The sequence below is a fragment of the Chiloscyllium plagiosum genome, chromosome 21, assembly GCF_004010195.1.
Source record: "Chiloscyllium plagiosum isolate BGI_BamShark_2017 chromosome 21, ASM401019v2, whole genome shotgun sequence".
NCBI classification, from domain to species: Eukaryota; Metazoa; Chordata; class Chondrichthyes; order Orectolobiformes; family Hemiscylliidae; genus Chiloscyllium; species Chiloscyllium plagiosum.
In genome coordinates, this window is record NC_057730.1 from 17,355,318 (window position 1) to 17,378,181 (window position 22,864).

A 22,864-nucleotide genomic window follows, 5' to 3' on the forward strand; every position below is an offset into this window, starting at 1 on the left:
GTGCAGGGGTAAATGTAGGGGAATGGGTCTGGGTGGGTTGCGCTTCGGCGGGTCGGTGTGGACTTGTTGGGCCGAAGGGCCTGTTTCCACACTGTAAGTAACCTAATCTAATCTAATCTAATTTAATTGAGGACCCTGCTCTGAGATCAGTAGCAATTGCCTTGTTACATTTTGCCAACCCATTTATGCTCACTTTCTGTTTTCTTTTAGTTATTGTATCTTTTAGCTGTGTTTATATGGTCCCTCTTACACCATGAACTCTTATTTTGTGTAGATGAAGCACCATGTCAAATCCCTTTTGGAAATCTAAATACACCACATCTCCAGGTTCCCATTTTGCTTATTACTTCCTCATAAAGCTGTAATAAATTAGTCAAACATATGTCCCTTTCACAAAACCATGTTTACCACCTGATTGCATTGATCTTTTTTAAATGCCCTGCTGTAACTTCCTTCAGGTTTAATATTGACAAATTATTTTTTAAATAAGTTGAGATCAAATGCAAACAATGTAAGGCATTCATGCTTAATTTTTAGTTTTCCTCAATCTGTCTTTCAGGTAAATCGTTAAAATGGAAGTCACTTCTGCTCTCTCAGGTAGATGTAACACACTGTATATTGAGGAAGAGTTGTGGTGTTATCTCTCGTGACCTTTATTCCTCAATCAAGGGCTTGCTACAAACAAATCAGCTTCTGTAAGCCAGCTGACGTTAACTAAGGGGCTATATCAATGTAAGTTTTTTTATATCAACATCAGTATAATTTATGGTGTATTTGCGTTGCCTCTTGTTATCGAGCATTAAGTGAAACTCCTACTTGCATTTTGTAGGCAACACTTTTCCTGTGATATTTTGAGGTATTGTCTGTGATACAATGATTGAATGAGGATGATGGACTGGACAATACCTTCTATTCATGATATGGAACTTTGAGATCACATGAGGAGACAGCATTGATAGTTGTAACCCTTTCTGCACCAAAGATGAGTAACCATATCCCATATTACTGTTGGTACTAGCTGAAGCTTAATGACAATAATATCCAATAGGGAAGAAGGCAAACACCATGTTGTGATAGATAGCTAAGAGTATGACAGAGACTAAACAGCTGAATGTGAAATTGGATCAATCCATTGCAAGACTGTATCTCAAATGTAGTATTCAATTTTCCTTCCATTTTAAAGGAAGGATACTAGCGGAATCTAAAACAAAGGACAATAAGTAGAAGGTCACAAATAAATCTGATAAGTATTTTAAGAGACTTCTTTGCTTAGAGAATGGTGAGAATGTGGAACTCACTTCCATCGAGAGTAGTTGAGGTGAACACTTTGAATGCATATCAGAGGAGATTTAAAAAAACACCAAGGTGGAGAAAGCACTTGAGTTTTCCTTTTTATCTAACTGCTAATGCTTTCAATAAATGCCTGTCTCTAGTTATGCTTAACGATTTGAGGAAAGACGTTTACTTTGTACACATGCTCACAACTCCCTATAAATAAAACCCAGTACTATATCTTCTCTATGGGGTCATAACAGTGTTGGGTGGACAGCTTTGGGAACTATTTCAACTTCATTCTTTGTACTTTGCCGAGTTTATTTTGCTCAAAAATTGCATAAATCCATAATAGAAATAGAACCAACCAGACTCAACACTGGGACACAGACACACCTTTAATGCAGTGTCTAATCTGAGATGGCACCTATCGTTAGAAAGCTAAAGCTATCTTGAGAATGTGACTTAAAATGTTGAAGAACCAAAACTAGCATACCTCATTCTAAACTATGAAAGGTTTAATCTAAATTTGTTTAATCTATCATACAGCTCCAAGACATTGTAACCCTTTTTGCTATAAATTCTGTGTCTTATGATCTGATACTCCACAACCACCTGATGAAGGAGCAGCGCTTCAAAAGCTAATGCTTTCAAATAAACCTGTTGGACAATAACCTGGTATTGTGTGATTTTTAACTTTGTCCAGCCCAATCCAACACTGTTACCTCCAAATCTTGATTCTTAATAGTGTTAAAATTTTAACCAGCATCAGAGTGAAGGCCTGAGTTTATCAAGTGTGCAGCAACAAAAATTTGCATTTATAAATCTATACATAATTAATGCATCTGTTGGAGATTCATGGGATACTATCAGACAAAATCTGACACCGATTCAAACCACAGGTGATGGCACATTTGGTTAAACAGAGAAGTTTTACAGAGCATCTTAAAGGGGGATTGAGTTAGAAAGCTGCAGAGTGAGGGAATTCCAGAGTTTGGGATAACGGTAGCTAATGCCACCAATGATTGAGCAACAATAATGAGTGATGCAAAATAAACTGATCTTGTGGTAGGTAGCGGCTTGGCCTCTCAGACAGAAGCTCACTTGAGACTGAGCAAGGTGCACTGACAATGTGGTTAAACAGGTTGAATATCGACTTGTTGCAAGTCTTTCCAATCCATGTTAAAGACGGGCAGAAAATACAGGACAGCTTCCTAGTCTGTCATGTGACAAAAAGATTGTTGCAGCCTCTGCCATTATTCTGTGACCTACAACTTGCATGGAAATACGTGTTGCTACAGCAACTTGGACTTCTGAGCAAAGTGTAACACACCACCACCACAAGGGACTGGAAGTGGAGCATGCAGAAATCAGCTTTCCCCAAGTCAGCCGCTACACTTCAACCTGCTCGGTTTGCTAATGAGCTGAAACTTTCTAAGGCTGTCTGTAGTTCTATGTGTATTTCTCTCTGTATCTCTTCAATTCAATCCTTTCCTCCTCACCCACAATGCCTTACTTTCATCCTTTCCCCTTTGATTTCTGCCTGAACTTGGCAAGCAGTGTCATGGGCTGGAGATGACTTTTAAAGAAAGGACAAAATTATCCTTTTGAGAATAATAGCCCATTACAGTGCTGTTCTTGGACAATCCCTGGGAATCTGGTGATGGTGGGAATATACACACTGAACACATTGAAACTCCCTGGAAATTAATGGAAGAAAATGTGACCTTTACAAACTGAGCACTATTATAATGGCTGTTGACATACCAGGTATAATATGTAAGGGAAGCAAACAGGCAGGAATTAAGGCTCTGATGTAACTTTGTGACATAGAAGTGTGGGAAAATTAACCTAAATGTTCTTTGTCTGTAACTTTCTAATCAGAAGGTGTAATTTCCACTCCAGAGACAAGAGCGCAAAATCGAGGGGAACTCTCCTAGTCTAGTGCTGAGGGAGTGCTACACTGTCGGGAGGCACAGTCATTCAGACGAGACACTAACCTGAGGTTGTATCTGTTTTCTCAAGTGAACTTTAAATATCCTATGGCTCTATTTTCAAGCTGAGTAGAGTCCTTTCTGGTGTCCTGACCAATATTAGCCCTCTATCAGCGTTACAAAAACTAATTATCCTGACATGATCATGTTGCTGTGTGTGGGGACTTGCTGCATGCAAATTGGCTGCCGTGCTTTCTACCTAACACCAGCACCTAAATTTCCAAAAAAACTCCTTTGGCAGTAAAGCACTTTGTAACATCCTGAGGTCATGGAAGGTGCTATACAAATGTAAGTTGGAGGTCTTGGTATAAGGACCAAAGGAAATTCAAAGTGTTCTGTTAAATGTTGAGGATATTCCACTTTATAATTTCTGGGCTAACTTTTTCTTTTAAAAACTGACTTTAAAGCGAGATCAAATATTTCTGCAGCCATTTCTCATGGGCACATAACTTTGCGCAGCATTCCATCCAACCACAGCTTGATTAGACGATATCCCGAGCCATCTATTTCCGTCACAACTATGGATATTACTGACCTTGAGGGAGCAGTGCACACCCTTTCCCACGCTATCTGGTGCTGTGGCTCCTAATACATGTGCTCCAGCTTCTTTCTCTAAAGCCATACTCTTTTAATGTTTACACAGACGAGCTCGGATTTGGGGGGTGGGGGGGGAGAGGGAAGAAGAGATGAGCAATATATCAGCCTGGTGTAAGAATGATAAAATGTACAGAAATCACACTGCTCCCGAGGATTCAGATTTAGGCCAGGAGTTCAGATTTTAAACCAAATCCTGCTGCATATGAAGGCTGTTCCCTTATTTTATCTGAAAACGCCACCCCCTTTAGGTGTACACGCTGTAATTTCAGAAGGGCAACTATAAAAGTCAACGCAATCAGAAATCTCCACGGCCATTAAGGATGGGATCGCAACAACAGTCTACATTTATATAGCACCTTTGGTGTAGCGAAACCTCACGTGCCACTGTAACCGGGGAAGCGTCTTCAGCCAGAATTTGCTAGTGAGGCATGGAAGGAGATGATGGGAGAGGTGATCAAAAGCTTGGCCAAAGAGGCAGATTTTAAGGAATTTCTTAAAATAAGAGACAGGGTGAGAAATTAGAAGAGTTTTAGGGAAAGAATTCCAGAGATTGGGCCCCAGGCAGCATGATGGAATGATTAAACTCAGGCCTGCTAAGGAGACCAGAATTGTAGAATTGCAAATATCTAGGACCACCTTGGCGCTGGGAGATGTTCCAATGGGAGGGAGAATTTAGGACTATGAAGGGGTTGAAAACAAGGTAAAGAATTTTACATCAAGGCATTCCCCAATTGGAAATCATTATAACGCAATGGCTTTGATCCCTAATTTGAAGGTGAGAAATTTCTAGTAAGTTCTGGGACTGATAGACAAGAAGAGTTTGAGGTCGATTGTTCCAGCCCCAGATTATCTCTGCAGGAGTTCCTCAGTGGAGTGTCCTGGGTCCAACTATCTTCTGTAATATCACCGATGTTCTTCCCTCCTTCATATCGTCAGAAATGGAGCTGCTCACTGGTGATTGTAGATAGTTCAGAATCATTTGTAATTCCTCAAATCCTGAAGCAGCCCACCTTGATATGCAGAAACACCTGGACAATATTCAGGTTTGGGCTGATAAGTGGCAAGTGATGTTTCAGTCAGAGTGTCACCAAGGAGCCCTAGCAAAACCGGAATCAGTGGGTATCAGGTGGGAAACTCTCTGTTGGTTGGAGTCACATGTGGCACATGGGAAATGGTGTGATTGTTGCAGATCAGTCATCTCAGCTCCAGAACATCCCTGCAAGGGTTTGTGTCCTAGGGCCACCATCTTCAGCTACCTCATCAATTACTTTCCGTCCACTATAGGATCAGAAGTGGGGATGTTCACTGATGATTGCACAATGTTCAGCATTATTCATGACTCCTCAGACACTGAAGCAGTCTGTGTTCAAATGCAACAAGATCTGGACAATATCCAGGTTTTGGGCTGACAAGTGGTAAGTTACATCACGTCATGCAAATGCAAGACTATGACCACTCCAATAAGAGAATCTCACCATCAAACCTTGACATTCAATGGTGTTACCATTACTTTATCCCTCACTATCAACATCCTGGGGGTTATCATTGACCAAAATGTCAACTGGACTCACCACATAAACACAATGACTACAAGAGCAAGCCAGAGACCAGAATACTGCAGTAAGTAACTCATCTCATGACTCTCCAAAGCCTGCACATCATCTACAAGGCACAAGACAGGAGTGTAATGGAATACTCCCCACAGCTCCAACAAACTCAAGAATCTTCACCAAAAATCCTTTAGCCGCACCTTTCAAATCCATGACCACTACCACCCAGAAGACATGGGCAGCAGATACATGGGAACACCACCATCTGTAAGTTCTCCTCCAAATCACTCACCATTTTGACTTGGAAATGTATTACTGTTCCTTCACAGTCACTGGGCCAAAATCCTGGAATTCCCTCCCTAACAGTATTGTGGTTCAAACTACAGCACATGGACTGCAGTGGTTCAAGGAGGTAGCTCACCATTGGCTTCTCAAGGGCAACTAGGGATGGTCAATAAATGCTGGCCAGCCAGTTATAGGAAGGATATTATTAAGTGGAAAAGGGTCCAGAAGAGATTTACCAGGATCTTACCGGATATGGAAGGTGTAACTTATAAACAAAGGTTAGATCGGCTGGGACTATTTTCAATGGAGCGTCGGAGGTTGAGAGGTGGCCTTATAAAAGTTTATAAAATCATGAGGGGTATAGATAGAGTTAATGGCGGGTGTCTTTTCCCAAGGATGGGAGATAAATCTAGGGGGCAAATTTTTAAGGTCAGAGGAGAGAGATTTTAAAAAGACATGAGGGGCAAATGTTTTATACAGAGTGGTTCACATGTGGAAGGAACTTTCTGAAGATGTAGTGGATGTGGCACAATTACAATGTTTTAAAGACAGTTGGATAGACACATAAATAGGAAAGGTCTGGAGGGCCAAGGGCAGGACAAGGTGGGTGGGATTAGTTTAATTTGGGATTCTGTTCGACATGGACTGGTTGGACTGAAGGACCTGTTAGCGTGCTGTATGACTCTATGTCTCTATAAGTGAATAAATAAGAAATAATAGTGCCAGACAATGACCATCCCTCACAAAAGACAATCTCCCCATAACATTCAATGGTGTCACCATTACTGACTACCCCACTATCAACATCCTGGGGATTATCATTGATGAGAAACTGAACTGGACCAGTCATATGAACACAAGTGGCTAGAGGCGCAGGTCAAATTCAGCAAGTCTGCAGTGATTCCCCAGCCTCATTCCTGATGAAGGGCTCCTGCCCGAAACGATGATTTTCCTGCTCCTCAGATGCTGCCTGACCTGCTGTGCTTTTCCAGCCCAACTCTAATCTTGATTGCTGATTCCCTTAAGCCTGCCCACTATTACAAAGCACAAGGGTGAGAGATGTATTTCATTTGCCTGGATGAGTGCAGTTCAACAACACTCAAGAACCTTGACACTATCCAGGGGCACCATCACCTGCACCGTTCTGATTTGGAATAATGTTGCTGTTTCTTTAATGTCATTGAATAATTTTTTTTTTAGATTAGATTAAAACCCATGCAGACACGGGGAGAACGTGCAAACTCCACACAGTTAGTCGCCTGAGGCGGGAAGTGAACCCGGGTCTCAGGCGCTGTAAGGCAGCAGTGCTAACCACTGTACCACCGTGCCGCCCACATGGCACTCCCTACCTAACAGCAATGGAAGTGAACCTACACCAGATGGACCAAGTACTTGAACAAAATGACTCCCTATCACTTTCTCAAAGGCAATTGGAGCAAAATTTTGCCTTTGCCAGTGATGCTCACATTTCATGAAATAATAAAACAAAAATGCTCCAGAGAACATGTTAGCTTCTGTATCATTGAAATTGGAATTTAGGGAGGGTGTGTTGAATTTCTTTTGTGCTACAGACTAAGATTGAGTGGTGCTGATAAATAAACTCGAGTTTTCTTTATAATTACTGTTGGAAGTAATTCAGCATTTATCCTGAGGTTTGATGCTCTTAATTTGATGGTTTTGGGAAGAATCCATGATAAGAAATGTGGTTGACAGGAAAATTGAATGTAATTGGCCAGATGTTCCCGTCTTGTTCAATGTTAAACCTTGGTCTTGCTTTTCTTTAAAGCTAAAAATTGGTTGATATGGTTCAATGGTTGAATTTAGTCTGGGATGGAATCAGTTCCTGGCAACCTTTTACTCTTATACAATGGACATATATAATCTCATCAATTCAGCTGAAAATGACACTCAATGTAAATCTTCACTCGATATGACAGTATACAACTGTCTTTACATTGCATTATGTTGACTCAGAAAAGGTAAATATTGGGGACAGAAGTCAAAGTTGATGTAGATTCATTATTGCACATTTCACACTATCAGTCAAAGGACCTGGCAAATCTGCTATGGAAGTCCTCAGTGCTTTCAGTTGTTCTTTAGTTCTACAACCAGCTGGCCATTAAAACAACAGCAACTTGCACATTTTAACATTAAAAACATGGCATGGCATTTTATGGAAGCGTTTTATAAAAAAACATTAATGTTGAGCCATTTGAGAGCAGATGACTGTTAACACAGTGGGGTGGCACAGTGGATCAGTGGTTAGCACTGCTGCCTCACAGTGCCATGGACCTGGGTTCGATTCCATCCTCAGGTGATTGTGCTGGTTTCCTCCCACAGTCCAAACATGTGCAGGTTAGGTGGATTGGATATGCTAAGTTGCTATAGTGTGCAGGCTAAGTGAATTAGCCATGGGAAATATACGGTTACAGATGCTTTTCGGAGATTCAGTGTGAATTTGATGGGCTGAATGGCCTGCTTCCATATTGTCAGGATTCTATGACCAATTACTGAGTGAAAAGGGAAAGCTTTAAGGGGGATCTTAAAGGAGGTTGGAGAAGCAGAGACAAGTAGGAGGTTTAGGAAACGAATTCCAATACTTGGGACTCAGGCGACTGAAGGCATGGTTGCCATTAGTAAATTAGGGAGCATATAAGTTTAGTTTCAGGGTTTTATAACAATACTCACTTTATTTTGTTTCTTTCCTGGAGTCACGGGCAGATTGTACGTGCTTTCTTATTGCCTGAGATCAGTGTGATTTGCATGAAAGAAAGATGCAACTTTTCCTACCTTTGGAGCATTATTTCAATTAAATATTCAGCAGCAAACTTCCGTGAGTTTAAAATCAAAAAGGCTATTTGTTCTCACACTCTTACACTGGATTATTACAATGTCATACACACACAGAAACACATGTAAACTCAAGCACACACATACTCACAAGGATGTGATCAAATGGGTGCAGATTTATAGATTACAGTTAATTCAATCGATACTTATGATTTCAAATCTTCCACATGACAGACCAGTGCTTGCTTGAATGGATTTGATGATCTAAACTTGAAGTGAGGTTCTTCTGAAGTGAAGGGTCTGCAGTGGGTCATGAAGGTTCTTGTAGTTGAATACTGAGGAAGCTGGTTTTCAGATATATTTTGAAACTGGAACATGTTGTGTACTTGTGCTGTTTGATGATTTGCAGCTTGTTTGAGAGTGTGGTCCTCAGTCTGCCTGTTGACTGATGGTTCTGATAGATCAGATGGGCCCTGGGGTAATAAGCATGTGGTCTGTGAACCCAGTTTTGATGCTGGGTTAACACTTCTGAGGCCAACTCTTGCGAGTTGGATTGGTGAGGTCACCGGGAACAATGGCAAATTGATTGTGGCCATTGAATTTCAATCTTCCCTTTTGACCAGTATGAAACATGGAAACAGGCAGTCTGCGAACACCACTGTCTTTCAGTATTGAGGCCATTTCTAAACAATGAGATATATGAATGACATTGAAATATACGCATCTATGTTCATAGCTGAGTAGGTGTTCACCAGAAATTTGTTACTATCTGAAATCCACATGCAAAAAAAAATTCAGATGATTTGCAACAGTTATCTTATTTGTGCCCAATTTTATTAAGTATAGACTGAACATTCAGAATACATCCGATACTTGGCATATCACTGGAATCTGAATATCACTGCCAGGGCCAACATTTATTGTCAGTTCCTAATTACCCTTGAGAAGGTGATAGTCAGATATTTGACCGAGCAACAGTGAGGGAATGGAGATATATTTCTACGTCGGGATGGTGTGTGTGATGGGGGATGCCGGACACATGCAGGTTCTGCTGTTCCCAAACCTCTGAGATTAGTGCCAACCACTTGTGCCATTTGCCTTGACATCTCAACCTCTGATTGTCAGTTCAAAAGAAAAGCTGGAGACTCTTGTATCAAGACTACTGAAACTGTGTCAGTTTCAGGTTTCAAGGAAATACTTCTCAAGATCAATTCCTGTCCGAACAATTTATTATCTTACAGCGATGCCTGCAAGTTTCAATCGAATTCATTAAGCTCTGGTAAATACTTAGTGGAGAGCCTCAAATGGCAGTTCCTCACCTTTGATGAAAATATTTGACTCTGTTTAACAATTTGACGTGCTAGTTACAGTTAGCCACAACATTTTTCCTGCTGATACTTGTTCTCAAAACACAAGAACAGGAAATAACGAAAAGTGCCACCATGATAGATCAAAGGGGTCTGGTTCCAAACCACAATGTAAAACCCGAAGCACTGTATTCATGCCAAATATTACAAACATTTCTGTGTATTAAGTGGCCTGTGAAATTATAACATTGATTATCTACCGTTACAGGAGAGAGATTCTCAGAAACTGCTTTGGGAGATCTGTTTTGCTTTGCTCAATACGAACAAAAGGACTGAATGCTGCTGTGTTTTGCCTCAATCACTAGTTAAGTAGAGTTGAGGCTACTGCTTGTGTCCTCCTTGATGCTAACCTTGGGAAAAATACATGTTCCTCATTTCCAAAGATGAATTTTCTGATTTATTTTAGAGTTGGTTTCAAGATTCAAATGGAATCAAATCTGAACCAGAAAATGTCAGAGGTTTGAAGTAGAAAACTATGGGATCTTTGACATTACATACACACGTCAAATATGCGTTTTGAACACAAGTTTCACTGTGTCCTAAGTCTCTTTTGAAGATAAGCAACTTTGCGCCCTTTGTACTTGGGGAGACATGGAGCAGTGGGGAGGGTGACCAGTAGGTGGGTGGCCGGGGGGAGGGTGAGAAGGGATTCCTTCCTGATTGAAACTTGTAGTCACAAAGACATTACAACAGTGTCTATAACAGAAGCTGTTTGAAAGTTGGGGGGGGGGGGGGGGGTGGGGGGTGGGGTGGGTTCACATTCAGTACATTATGTCTTAACTACACAGTTTCCTTTCTCTTCTCTCTGTAGATTAGCTTCAAGATATGAGGGGTAAAAAGAGACCCAAGATTTATTCATTTTCTTTTATTGCAGCAATTTGCCCCTCCCACCCCATAGCCCATTGGCGGAGCCAGGTTCCCTTTGAAAGCTCCTAATTGAAACCGAGCAGCAGCTTGAGGGACGACAAATCAGCTTCTACCTCACCATCAAATTCAAAAACTTGGGCTCGTCATCACAAGTGCCACCTCCTCGGGTGGGGCATGGGTGGTTAATAATTTCCCTCTGACCATTTACACTTCCTCTGGCTTCATTCTTCAATGCTTTATTCATCCATTTGCATCCCCTTTTGCCTGACACCAATATCCCACTTTACCACTGCAGAACGACAGACATTCCTCACCCTCTTCCCTCTCACAAAAGTGGTCTTACCTCCAGCTCCTTGTGGCTCAGCTCCTTGGCTTAAACCCACTGGTGCTGTTGTTGACAGGCAGGAGCCTGCTAAACAGAGGGCCAGGAATTTATTTAAGAAATCCAGATGTTCCCCCTCATCATGTTTTTCAGCACAATTCTTGTCCGGCAATCAATCTGAAGGACGGATTTAGCTTCCGGTCAGACAGGGAACACTCCACAACACTCGACAATCCCAGGTAGGGAATACAAACAGAAAATGCTGGAGACACTCAAAAGATCTAGCAGCTTCTGTGAAAGGAGAAACCAAAGAAAGATTTTAAGTCCAATTTGAGTCCCCTTTGCAGCCCAGGTAGGGAGCCTGTTAATGGGTGTAATATGGACTCTGGACCTAAGGTGAGAGTTGGTTGCCTATCCCTTGTCCCAACCCAACTAAATCCAGAATTGTTGGGTTAGAAGGAGCTTCGGGCTTCGCTTGAAGTTTTAGAAGTTTTTACATTTTATTCAATTCCACTACAGTTCCTTTTTGAAAATTATGCAAAATTATGCAAACTGGTGAAATCCGAGTTCACCAGTTTCCTCATTTCCCCTCCCCCCACCTTGTCTCAGTCAAATCCATCGAATTCAGCACCGCCTTCCTAACCTGCAATCTTCTTCCTGACCTCTCGGCCCCCACCCCAGTCTGACCTATCACCCTCACCTTGACCTCTTTCCACCTATCACATTTCCGACGCCCCTCCCCCAAGTCCCTCCTCCCTTCCTTTTATCTTAGCCTGCTGGACAAACTTTCCTCATTCCTGAAGAAGGGCTTATGCCCGAAACGTCGATTCTCCTGTTCCCTGGATGCTGCCTGACCTGCTGCGCTTTTCCAGCAACGCATTTTCAGCTCTTATCTCCACTAAAAGGCAAAGGGTGTAGGAAGCAACATTCACACTCAATCAACCATACTCTGTTCCTAAAGCATCTGAGGCAACATAATGATTTAGAGACTTCTTCCAGACCAGCAATTTGCAACACCAAGAAACACTAAGGCATGGGAACAAGTTTCCCTCAAAGTCATGAACCATCCTGACCTAGCACTGTATCACAGTTCTTTCACAATAGCTGCGTCAACATCTGAGAAGTCTATCTCTAACTGCAGTGTGGGTGTCCCTACAATACAGCAGTTCATAAAGCTGCCTTCTTAATGACAGCTCAAAAACGCTGGCTTCGTCAGTGACACCCAAATCTCAAAAGTACAAAATATTTTTAAAAAATCCTTAAAAATATAACAGTCAATGGTATATGATGTGCAGATAGTAGACATAAGTGGAGGCAATGGCAGTGTGGTATTATTGCTAGACTCTTAATCTGGAGACCCAGGTAATGTTCTGGGGACTTAGTTTCAAATCCTGCTATGCCAGATAGTGGAACTGAATTTGACAAAAATGTGGAATTAAGGGTCTAATGATGACATTGTTGATTGTCAGGGAAACCCCGCCTGGTTCAGTAATGTTGTTTAGGGAAGAAAACTGTCATCCTTAACTGGTCTGGCCCTACATGTGACTCCAGACCCACTGCAATGTGGTCAACTCTTAACTTAACATTTAAGTGTGGGCAATAAATACTGGCCCAGCCAGAGAAACCCATATCCTGTGAATGAATAAAGGAAAAGAAGGCATGCTGCCAGGCACCCGTGGAACATAGTTATTTTTGAAATCCAGATCAAGAACTGTCCATTTGTGATTTGTTTGTCAGACCCCATTGTATTTCTAAGATATTGTATTATTTGAACATTCAGATGTAATGTTTTAGAGAGCCTAGTTTTTTTTTGGTGTACAAACACTGTCAATAAAGGAGGGGAGAGTTTAGTGTGTTCATCCCAGCACTAGTTTCTTTTGCAAGAAGAGTGACACTCTGTATGTCTAATAGTGGCTAAGACTGTTTCCCTGAATAAAGAAGTAGGTTTTTGACAGACACAACAGATGTTCTGTCTCTCTGAAGTTTTCTTTTTGTAAAGTGCAAGGAAGGCAGGACATCCAGTCCATTCTGGTCTTGCTGGTGCATGTTTCACAGTGTGAACCTGATGGAAAATTGTGGCAATCATATCTCTGAGCAAGAAGGTCATGGGTTCAAGCTCTGCCACAGAGATTTGAGGACTCACTTTCCAGTTGCTGCACTGCCTGAAGTGTTGTCTTTTTGGTTAAATTCAAGCCCACCCTGTCTTCTCTGCAGGATGTAAAAGATCCCATCACCACTATTTTGAAGAAGGAGAGGACTGGTATTGGATTATCCCTTAAGCAAACCTAAAACAGATTATCTGACCATTATGTTGCTTTGTGTGGGAGCTGACTGTGTGCAAATACATCGGAAGACAGGTTTGTAAATGTAAGTAGCACCCTTAATTCGGAATGTTGAAAGGTGGACCATTTTCTTTGACAGTTCAAAGTTTGGGGGTTTGGCTCATTGGGTGTTTGGAATAGAGTGTTGACCTTTGACTTGCTGATACCGCCAATGGGTAATCAAGGAATCCTTGGTTCTCTGTCCTGGCAGAACACTTACCAACAACGCGACATGGCAACCACAATTAACCAGGAAAGAACTGAGACTGGACTTGATCCAATGGTTTGAAATGCACTTCTGGTCAATTAGCGAAATTAATTAAGTTGTGACTGCCTTGCTATTTAATCCAGTTCCCTGAGCTGGCCGCACCAGTTCAGTGTCCTCACACAAAAGGGGCCATGTTTTGTTTAAAAATTACTTCATCATCTTCCCCTGGTAAAAAAAAAAATCTCCTCTTCAGAATAATATGTGGTGACATTTGCAGGGGAATGCTCATTGCACCATGACAGAAAGGGCTCTCGAAGGTTTTTCACCACTTCATAGTTTCAACATAAAGCAGTTGGCTATGATGCATGACAGACAGATTGTTCTCAGAATGATTTACCTGCACTCCTGAAGTTTAGAGCCTCGTTACTCAACCGTGAAGACCGTTTTGCACTTGTAGACAGCATGACCTCCAAGTGTGGAATTGCTGAGCCTTTTGAGAAGAAATATTATGCAAAGCCATCTAGATTTTAGCTGACATAACAACACACAAGCAAATCTTTGAACATATGACCTTAATGATCAGTCATGTGGTTACCATGGAAACCAGCAGGCCTTGGTATGTAGCATGCTCCATCTGCTGGCTTCTGTATCTGTCTTGCTGCTGTCTTTCTTCCAGTGAGAACCTTCCTGTACCTGTAACAGCAGGCTCAGCCTTCTCTCTGTAATGCTCTCTCTTATCAAACATCCATGGCCTCACCCTTGCCCCCATCCTAACTTTTTAACCCTCATCAACAACCCAACACTCTGAGAACTCAGTACTCCTCCAATTCTTCCTCCTTCTGCATCCCTTATTGCCTCCATCATTGATAGGTGTGCCTCCAGCTCTTAAATGCTGAAGGAATTCCTTCTCTAAAACTGGGCATAAGAAAATAAGAGCATAATAAACAGGAGACAGGAGCAGGACATCAGGCCCCTGAAGCTTGCTCTGCCAGTCAATAAGATGTGATGCAGGCTTAAATCTGCTTTTGTTCTGTCCTCCACAATTCCCTGTCACTTAATCTTGTGTATCTGAGCTTCTTGGCTATCTGTCCCTATGAGGCTCAGTGTCAAATTCTACTTGATAAGCAAAGCTCTGTACTACTTTGGGATGTTTAATTAAAGGCACACTCCAAAAGCTCTTAATGAGAATCAACTGTCAACTGCTTGTGAATTACCTTCTTTTCATTATCAACTTAATGTTGATTGAATCTTTCAAAGAGAGAAAAGAACTTGCATTGTTTTAGCACCATTCACAGCCTTAGGCTGTCCCAATCTCTTTTAAAGCCAATGAAATGTTTTTAAAGTGCTATAGGGCATTGTAAAATGGGAAGCATGGAAGCCAGGTTATGTACAGTGACTAACAGCAATGAAAAAATGACTAGATGATATTTAACTTGCATTATTTTCTATGAGATGGAAGCATCACTGGCATTTCACATCTGTCCATAACAGATCTGGAATTGAAAGACTTGCTGGATCATTGCAGGGTCACCTGGCCTTTGCAGGAAGTTTTTCCATTCAGCAGGTTAGACCTCAAACTCATTTATTTATCTATGAAGGTACAAGGGTGCTCGAACAAACTGAGCTCAGCACTGGTTTACTGGTAAGTACAGTGATTAGAGACATATCAGGCTCATTCCTGACGAAGGGCTTTTGCCTGAAGCGTTGATTCTCCTGCTCCTCGGATGCTGCCTGACCTGCTGTGCCTTTACAGCACCACACTCTCGACACGTTCTTCCTCCGGGAGTCAAGTCATTAGGGTGTTGCGATGGAGAAGGCCCAGGACCTGCATGTCCTCGGCAGAGTGGGAGTGGGGGGAGGGTTTGAACTGTTTGGCCACGGGGTAGTGGGGTTGGTTGGTGTAGGTGTCCCGGAGATGTTCTCTGAAGCGCTCTGCGAGTAGGTGTCCTGTCTCCTCAATATAGAGGACACCGCATCGGGAGCAACAGATACAATGAATGATGTGTGGAAGTACAGTAAAACCTTGATGGATGTGGAAGGTTCTTTTGGGGCTTTGAACAGAGGTAAAGAGGGAGGTGTGGGCACAGGTATTGCAATTCCTGCGGTAGCAGGGGAAGGTGCCAGGAGGGAAGCGTGGGCTCTTGAGGAGCATGGATCTGACAAATGATTTGTGGAGGGAACGGTTTTTGTGGAAAGCAGATAGGGTGGGGAGGGAAATACATCTCTGGTGGTGGGGTCCAGGGGTGACGGAAATGGTGAAGGATGATGCGATGTATGCAGAGATTGGTGGGGTGAAAGGTGAGGACCAGTGGGTTCTGTCCTTGTTGTGGTTGGAGGGGTGGGGTTTGAGGGCAGAGGTGCAGGAAATGGATGAGATACACTGGACGGCATCATCGACCACATGGGAGGGGAAATTGCGGTCTTTGAAGAAGGGGGCCATCTGGTGTATTCTGTGGTGAATCTGGTCCTCCTGGGAGCAGATACGGCAGAGGCGGTGGAATTGGGAATAAGGGATCATGTTTTTCACAGGAGGCAGGATGGGAGAAGGTGTAGTCCAGGTAGCTGTGGGAGTCGGTGGGTTTGTAGAAGATGTCTGTGTTAGTGTGTGTTGGTGAAGTTGATGAACTGTTCAACCTCCTCATGCGAGCAGAGACAAGCATAGCTGGGTCCCATGCGCGTGCCCATGGCTATCCCTTTTGGCTGGAGGAAGTTGGAGGATTCAAAGGAAAAATTATTGAGGGCGAGGACCAGTTCAGCCAAACGAAGTAAGAGTGTCAATGGAGGGGTCCTGTTGGGGACGTCGGGAGAGGAAGAAATGGAGGGCTTGGTGGCTGTGGTCATGGCAGATAGAGGTGCATAGGGACTGGATGTCCATGGTGAAGATAAGGCATTGGGGGCCAAGGAAACGAAAGTCTTGGAGGAGGTGGAGGGCATGGGTGGTGTCCTGAACCTATGTTGGGAGTTCCTGGACCAGGGGGGATAGGACAGTATTGAGGTATGTGGAGATGAATTTGGTGATGATTCAGGAAGATGTCCTTGGTTGTCAGCAGCCAGTGATTTCAGCCTCAGGACATGACTGGGGGAGTTCCTCAGGGATATGTCCTGGTCCATCCATTTTCAGTAATGAGGTACCCTTCATTGTGATGTCAGGAGTGGACTGTCTGGTGACGGTTTTGGTACCATTGATTATTCTACAAATTATCTTTGTCCGCACACACACTTCGTGGCATTAATCATCATGTTTAAGTAATCAAACAAATTAACTAAATAATTCACACTCGTGACAAAGAAGTGCCAAATCAACATTATCTTAAACAAAGGAAAAACCAGCTATTTTCACCTGATTTCATCGCTTCACCTTGAAAAGCCTATGGGTCACCATTAATCAGAAGCTAAACTAGACCATCCATTAGCAACCCAGCAAACAGGATAGAGGCTAAATACTAAATCTCACCTTCTTCTCCCTCCAAGGCTCAACTCAGGAATATTGTGGAATACTCACCTTTCATTGGACAGCAACATTAATGTTTAGAACATAGAACATAGAACAGTATAGCACAGAACAGGCCCTTTAGCCCACGATGTTGTGCCGACCATTGATCCTCAGGTATGCACCCTCAAATTTCTGTGACCATATGCATTTTCAGCAGTCTCTTAAATGTCCCCAGTGACCTTGCTTCCACAACTGCTGCTGGCAACGCATTCCATGCTCTCACAACTCTCTGACATCCCCTCTATACTTTCCTCCAACCAGCTTAAAACTATGACCCCTCATGTTAGCCATTTCTGCCCTGGGAAATAGTCTCTGGCTATCGACTCTATCTGTGCCTCTCATTATCTTGTCTAGTACTTCTATTACCAGTGGACTGTGGCTGCAGATTGTACCAGCTATAGGTTCCAAAGCTTCTTCAAGAACTCCGCTTTCTCCTGTGAGTTCAGCCACAGAGAAAGACAATGCATTGAAGCAATGAAAGCAATAGCATCTCCCAAGTTCCATACCAGGCTGATTGGTACTTCTTCATCATTGCTGGCTCAGTAACTTCCGACTCTCAACCTGAATGATAATGGAAATGGAATCAATGCAAGATCTGCAAAGGCTCAAAGACAACTTCAAAGCACCTACTCAGGGTGAAAGGGGAGGGGCAAAAACAATCACCTTTCCAACATTGGCCACATCTGAGATAAATCAAAAAGGTGATGTTGTGGTGAGCCAAGTATCATTTGTTGCTGTTAAAAATCGGTAATCTACCTTAATTCAGTTATTAATCAGAACCTAGAGAAAGCTCTAAATAAACCTTAGATCATTTATTATAAATAAGATGAAGGAGTTCCATCGAGCTGTCCTGTAAGATATATTGTAAGGAAGTTCTTCAGCTGTAAATTTGCATCCAGCTGGATAATTTGTCTTTTGTTCTAATAAGCTTTGTTATCATGAACGCAGAAAAAACAATTTTTAGACAGCTCTTCCTTGTATCAATATTGCTTTTGCTGGCTGCCTGTGGAAAAAAAATGCTTAGGTGGTGTAAATGCATTTTGTTGCAGCCAATTAACTGCAAATAATAATATTTTAAAGCAGTTTCTTGTTTTGCTTTATTGTGGAAAAGATAGCAATTTTCGTGCAAAAGCTCACCATCTTCCCAATCCCCCCCCACCCCACCACACCCAATCCCTATTCTTGCCATCTTCATAGAGATTGACTGCAAAGATTCTCACCCATCTTTCTAAAAGGCTTTTAGTCTTTTAAAAGGCTTTTATTCCAGGTAATTGTCTATGAGATGGATGTTTGAAAACTACCATCTCCTTGGCAGTTTTGCTACAGCGATAACAGCCATGTATTTCACAGCTTTCCTCACATTCCTTTAAACCAGAAATCTTATTCATTTAAGGCTAATGCATTTTAATCCACCATTGTCTTTTAAACTATTGTTCCAGTGTCTCTTCAATCTATACAATCACATAGAATTTATCCATACAGAAATGGTATAGACATGCTGGATGATATAGGCAGGAGGGGTATAGAGAGGGACAATGAATGATGCTCACATCCCAAGTACAAATTAAAATGAAAAATTCTGATGGAGATGTGCATCTTGAAGGATGCTATTTCCATCTCCTGGGTTTGCATATTCTGTCAAATTCCTTTGTATGTCATTGAACGACCGACAGTAACTCATTTAAATTGGATTTTTAGAATAGCCCACAATGGAAGACCAAACCGTGATATACAGACAGTTCAGTAAGAGAAAGATTTCAGTTACAGATGAACTTGTAAATTATATTTCATTTCGGTTTCTCATCTTTAGAACTGTCCACCTTTTTGAAATACTGGAGATATGTGGATGGATTTTGTGAAATGGCAACTTAATTTGATATGGCCTGTGGAACTTCAATACTAAAATCACAATTTTGATTTTATAAAATGAAGTTGGTTGAACTTATGTTGATTTGTTGTAGAGACCCCTTACTGGCATGCTGATGGTGCGTTGAACTTGTCAGGTTGATATATTGCACACTATTACAAGATCCAGTTGATAGAATACTAAAACACACGGGATCAAAAGATTTAAAGGTATCATTAGGTATATTCAGTAATAAAGTAGCAGACCCCATCAGAGGAAATGCATTGCCCTAGCTTTCAATTTATGTGTTTCCTCAGGGGAGAAGGTGGGTCCATAAAGAGGTAGTTGAAGTATTTTCTGTATGAATGGGTGTCAACTTTGATAAATGATGAGCATTGAATCCCTCCTGGGTTCACTTTCTCCAAAGAAAAATTGGATTGACAAATTTTGCTCGACTCTAACTGAAGTCTTTGGTAACTGTGTCTTTCAGATATGGAAGAAATGGAAGCAAGAGTAGGCTACAGACCCCTTGGGCTGCCCTACCATTCAATACAGCCACAACTGACCTCATACATTAACTCCTCTTGTCCACCCAAACAAAATTCTTTGATTCCTCTAATGTCCAAAAATGGTTCTGGTATTTTTGTGGCACATGTTTGAGTTCATTGCAAATGGTATTACCTGGTGAGGGGGTGAGGGCCCAATGGTGGGGAAAGGTGGAAGTGCAAAACATGTTGGCACAGGCTTGGAGGACCAAAGGCCATGTTCCTGTGCTGTATTGTTCTTTGTTCTAAGATTTTACAATTAAATCAAGAGACAAGTTATAGAGTCATAGAGATGTACAGCACGGAAACAGATCCTTTGGTCCAACTCGTCCATGACGACCAGATATCCAAAACTGATCAAGTCCCATTTGCCAGCACTTGGCCCATATCCCTCTAAACCCTTCTTATTCATGTACTCATCCAGATGCCTTTTAAATGTTGCAACTGTACCAGCCTCCACCGCTTCCTCTGGCAACTCGTTCCATACACACACCACCCTCTGTGTGAAAACGTTGCCCCTCAGGTCCCTTTTAAATCTCTCTCCTTTCACCTTAAACCTATGTCCTTGAGTTTTAGACTCCCCCATCCTAGAAAAAATACCTTGGCTATTCACCCAATCCATTCCCCTCATGATTTTATAAACCCCTGTAAGGTCACCCCTCAGCCTCTGATGCTACAGGGATAAAAGCCCCATCCTATTCAGCCTCTCCCTATAGCTCAAACCCTCCAACCCTGGCAACATCCTTGTAAATCTTTTTTCAACACTGTCAAGTTTCACAATATCTTTCCAATAGGAGGGAGACCAGAATCAAAAGCAGTATTCTAAAATTGGCCTAACTAATGTCCTATACAGCTGCAACGTGACATCCCAATCCCATGCTTTATGTTCAGACCAATGAAAGTAAGTGTGCCAAACACCTTTTTCACCACCTTGTCTACTTGCGACTCCACTTGCAAGAAACTATGCACCTGTACCCCTAGGTCTCTTTGTTCGGCAACATTCCCCATTAACTGTGTAAGTCCTTCTCTGGTTTGACAAGGGATGATGCAATGCAGGATTTATTTCCATGGATATGATATCCTGGTAAATAAAACATAGATTGGAAGTATGGTCTAAGTGGTTATCCATCACAGCATTTGCAGGTTTCCAGCCGTACCAGTCAGTGTATAAGTCCTGCCCTGATTACCTTACCAAAATGAAACACTCACATTTATCTAAATTAAACTCCATCTGACACTCCTCAGCTCATTGGCCTGTCTGATCAAGATCCCATTGTACTCTGACGTAACCTTCTTCACTGTCCACTACACCATCAATTTTGGTGTCATCTGCAAACTTACTAATCATAACACTTATATTCACATCCACATTATTTATATAAATGATGAAAAGCAATGGACCCAGCGTTGATCCTTACGGCATACCACTGGTCACAGGCCTCCTGTCTGAAAAACAATCCTCCATCATCACCCTGTCTCCTACCTTCAAGCCAATTTTATATCTAATTGGCTAATTCCCCTGGATTCCATGTGATCAAACCTTGCTCACCAGTCTACCACACGGAGCTTTGTTGAACGCCTTGCTGAAGTCCATGTAGATAACATCTACCGCTCTGCCTTCATCAATCTTCTTTATTACTTCTTCAAGAACCTCAATCAAGTAAGTAAGACACGATTTCTTATGCACACAGCCATGTTGATTCTGCCTAATCAGTCCTTGCCTCTCCAAATACATGTAAATCCTGTCCCTCAGAATCCTCTCCAATAACATACTTACCACTGACTTCAGGTTTGCCGGTCTATAGTTCCCTGACTTTTCCTTACCACATTTCTTAAATAGTGACATCAAATTAGCCAACCTCCAGTCTTCTGGCAGCACACCTGTGGCTATTGATGATACTAATACCTCAGTAAGGGGCCCAGTGATGTGTTCCCTAGCTTCCCACGGAGTTTTGGGATATACCTGACCAGGTCCTGGGGATTTATCCATCTTTATACATTTTACAATGTCCACCATCTCCTTTTCTGTAATATGGACACTTTTCAAAATATCACTATTAATTTCCTTATGTTCTATAGCTTCTATATCCTTCTTCACAGTAAATACTGATGGAAATTACTTAGTATTACTTTAAGTAAATACTTTAGTATCTCACCTATCTCCTGCCTTGTTGATCTTTAACAGATCCTATTCTCTACTTCTTTACTGTTTTTCCCTTAATGTGTTTACAAAACCTCTTTGGATTCTCCTTAACCCAATTTGCCAAAGATATCTCAGTAATCTTTTTAGCCCTCCTGATATCCCTTTTAAGTATTATCCTATTGGGCTGATACTCCTCTGGGCATTCACTTGATCACAGCTGTCTATACCTGACATATACCTCCTTTTTCTTGACCAGAGCCTGAATTTCTCGAGTTGTCCAGCATTCCCTATAGCTACCAGCCTTGCCATTCGCACTAACAGGAACATACTGTCTCTGAATTCTCGTTATCTCATTTTTAAAGGCCTCCCACTTTCCAACCATCCCTTTACCTGTGAATATTTGTTGGGTGAAAGTGGGTGAAGCCTCTTAGATTTGCACTTTTCTTTCTATCTCTAAGAGTCTCAAACATAGACACTATGTAGTTGAATTTTGTGCAATTAAGTGGCATAAACACTTAGTATGCACTCCTTAGATCACTTAGTATGATCTCCAGAAATGCTTCAATAATTGTAGAAAATGCATTGCAGATGTTGCACTCCGTGTACTGGTAGAGAATAGCACCAGTTAAAGTTCACAGCAGCAGGTTAACCCTGTAAAGACTCCAATCCTTCCAGTCCTAGTCATGAAGGAAGCTCATATGTAGAAATGTCAAATACCATGCAGCATTGGTTTAAGGTGAGAAGGGGAAAGTTTAAACGAGGTAGGCAAGGGATGTTCTTTACACAGAGGGTGGGAGATGCCGGGAATGCACTGCCATGAGTGGTGGTAGATAGCAATGTTTAAGATGCATTTAGACAGACACATGAGCAGACTGGGGTATCCACATAGATGGATACAGAAATGTGTAAGCAGATAGGATTAGTTTAGAATAGCATCATGGTCAGCACAGACATGGTGGGCATAAGGGACTGTTCCTGTGCTGTACTGCTGAACGTTCTGTGTCAGCACCAGCAGCCCTGCTTAACTTTTGTTCCCAAGTTGTTGTTGAGGTTCGGTTACAGGCTCCTGTTGGGGTTCAGTTACAGGCTGCTGTTAGGTTTCGGTTACAGGCTGTTGTTGGGGTTCAGTTACAGGCTCCTGTTGGGGTTCGGTTCCATGCTCCTGTTGGGTTTCGGTTACAGGCTGTTGTTGGGGTTCATTTCCAGGTCGGGGTTCGGGTTCAGTTACAGAATCCTGTTGGGGTTCAGTTATAGGTTCCTGTTG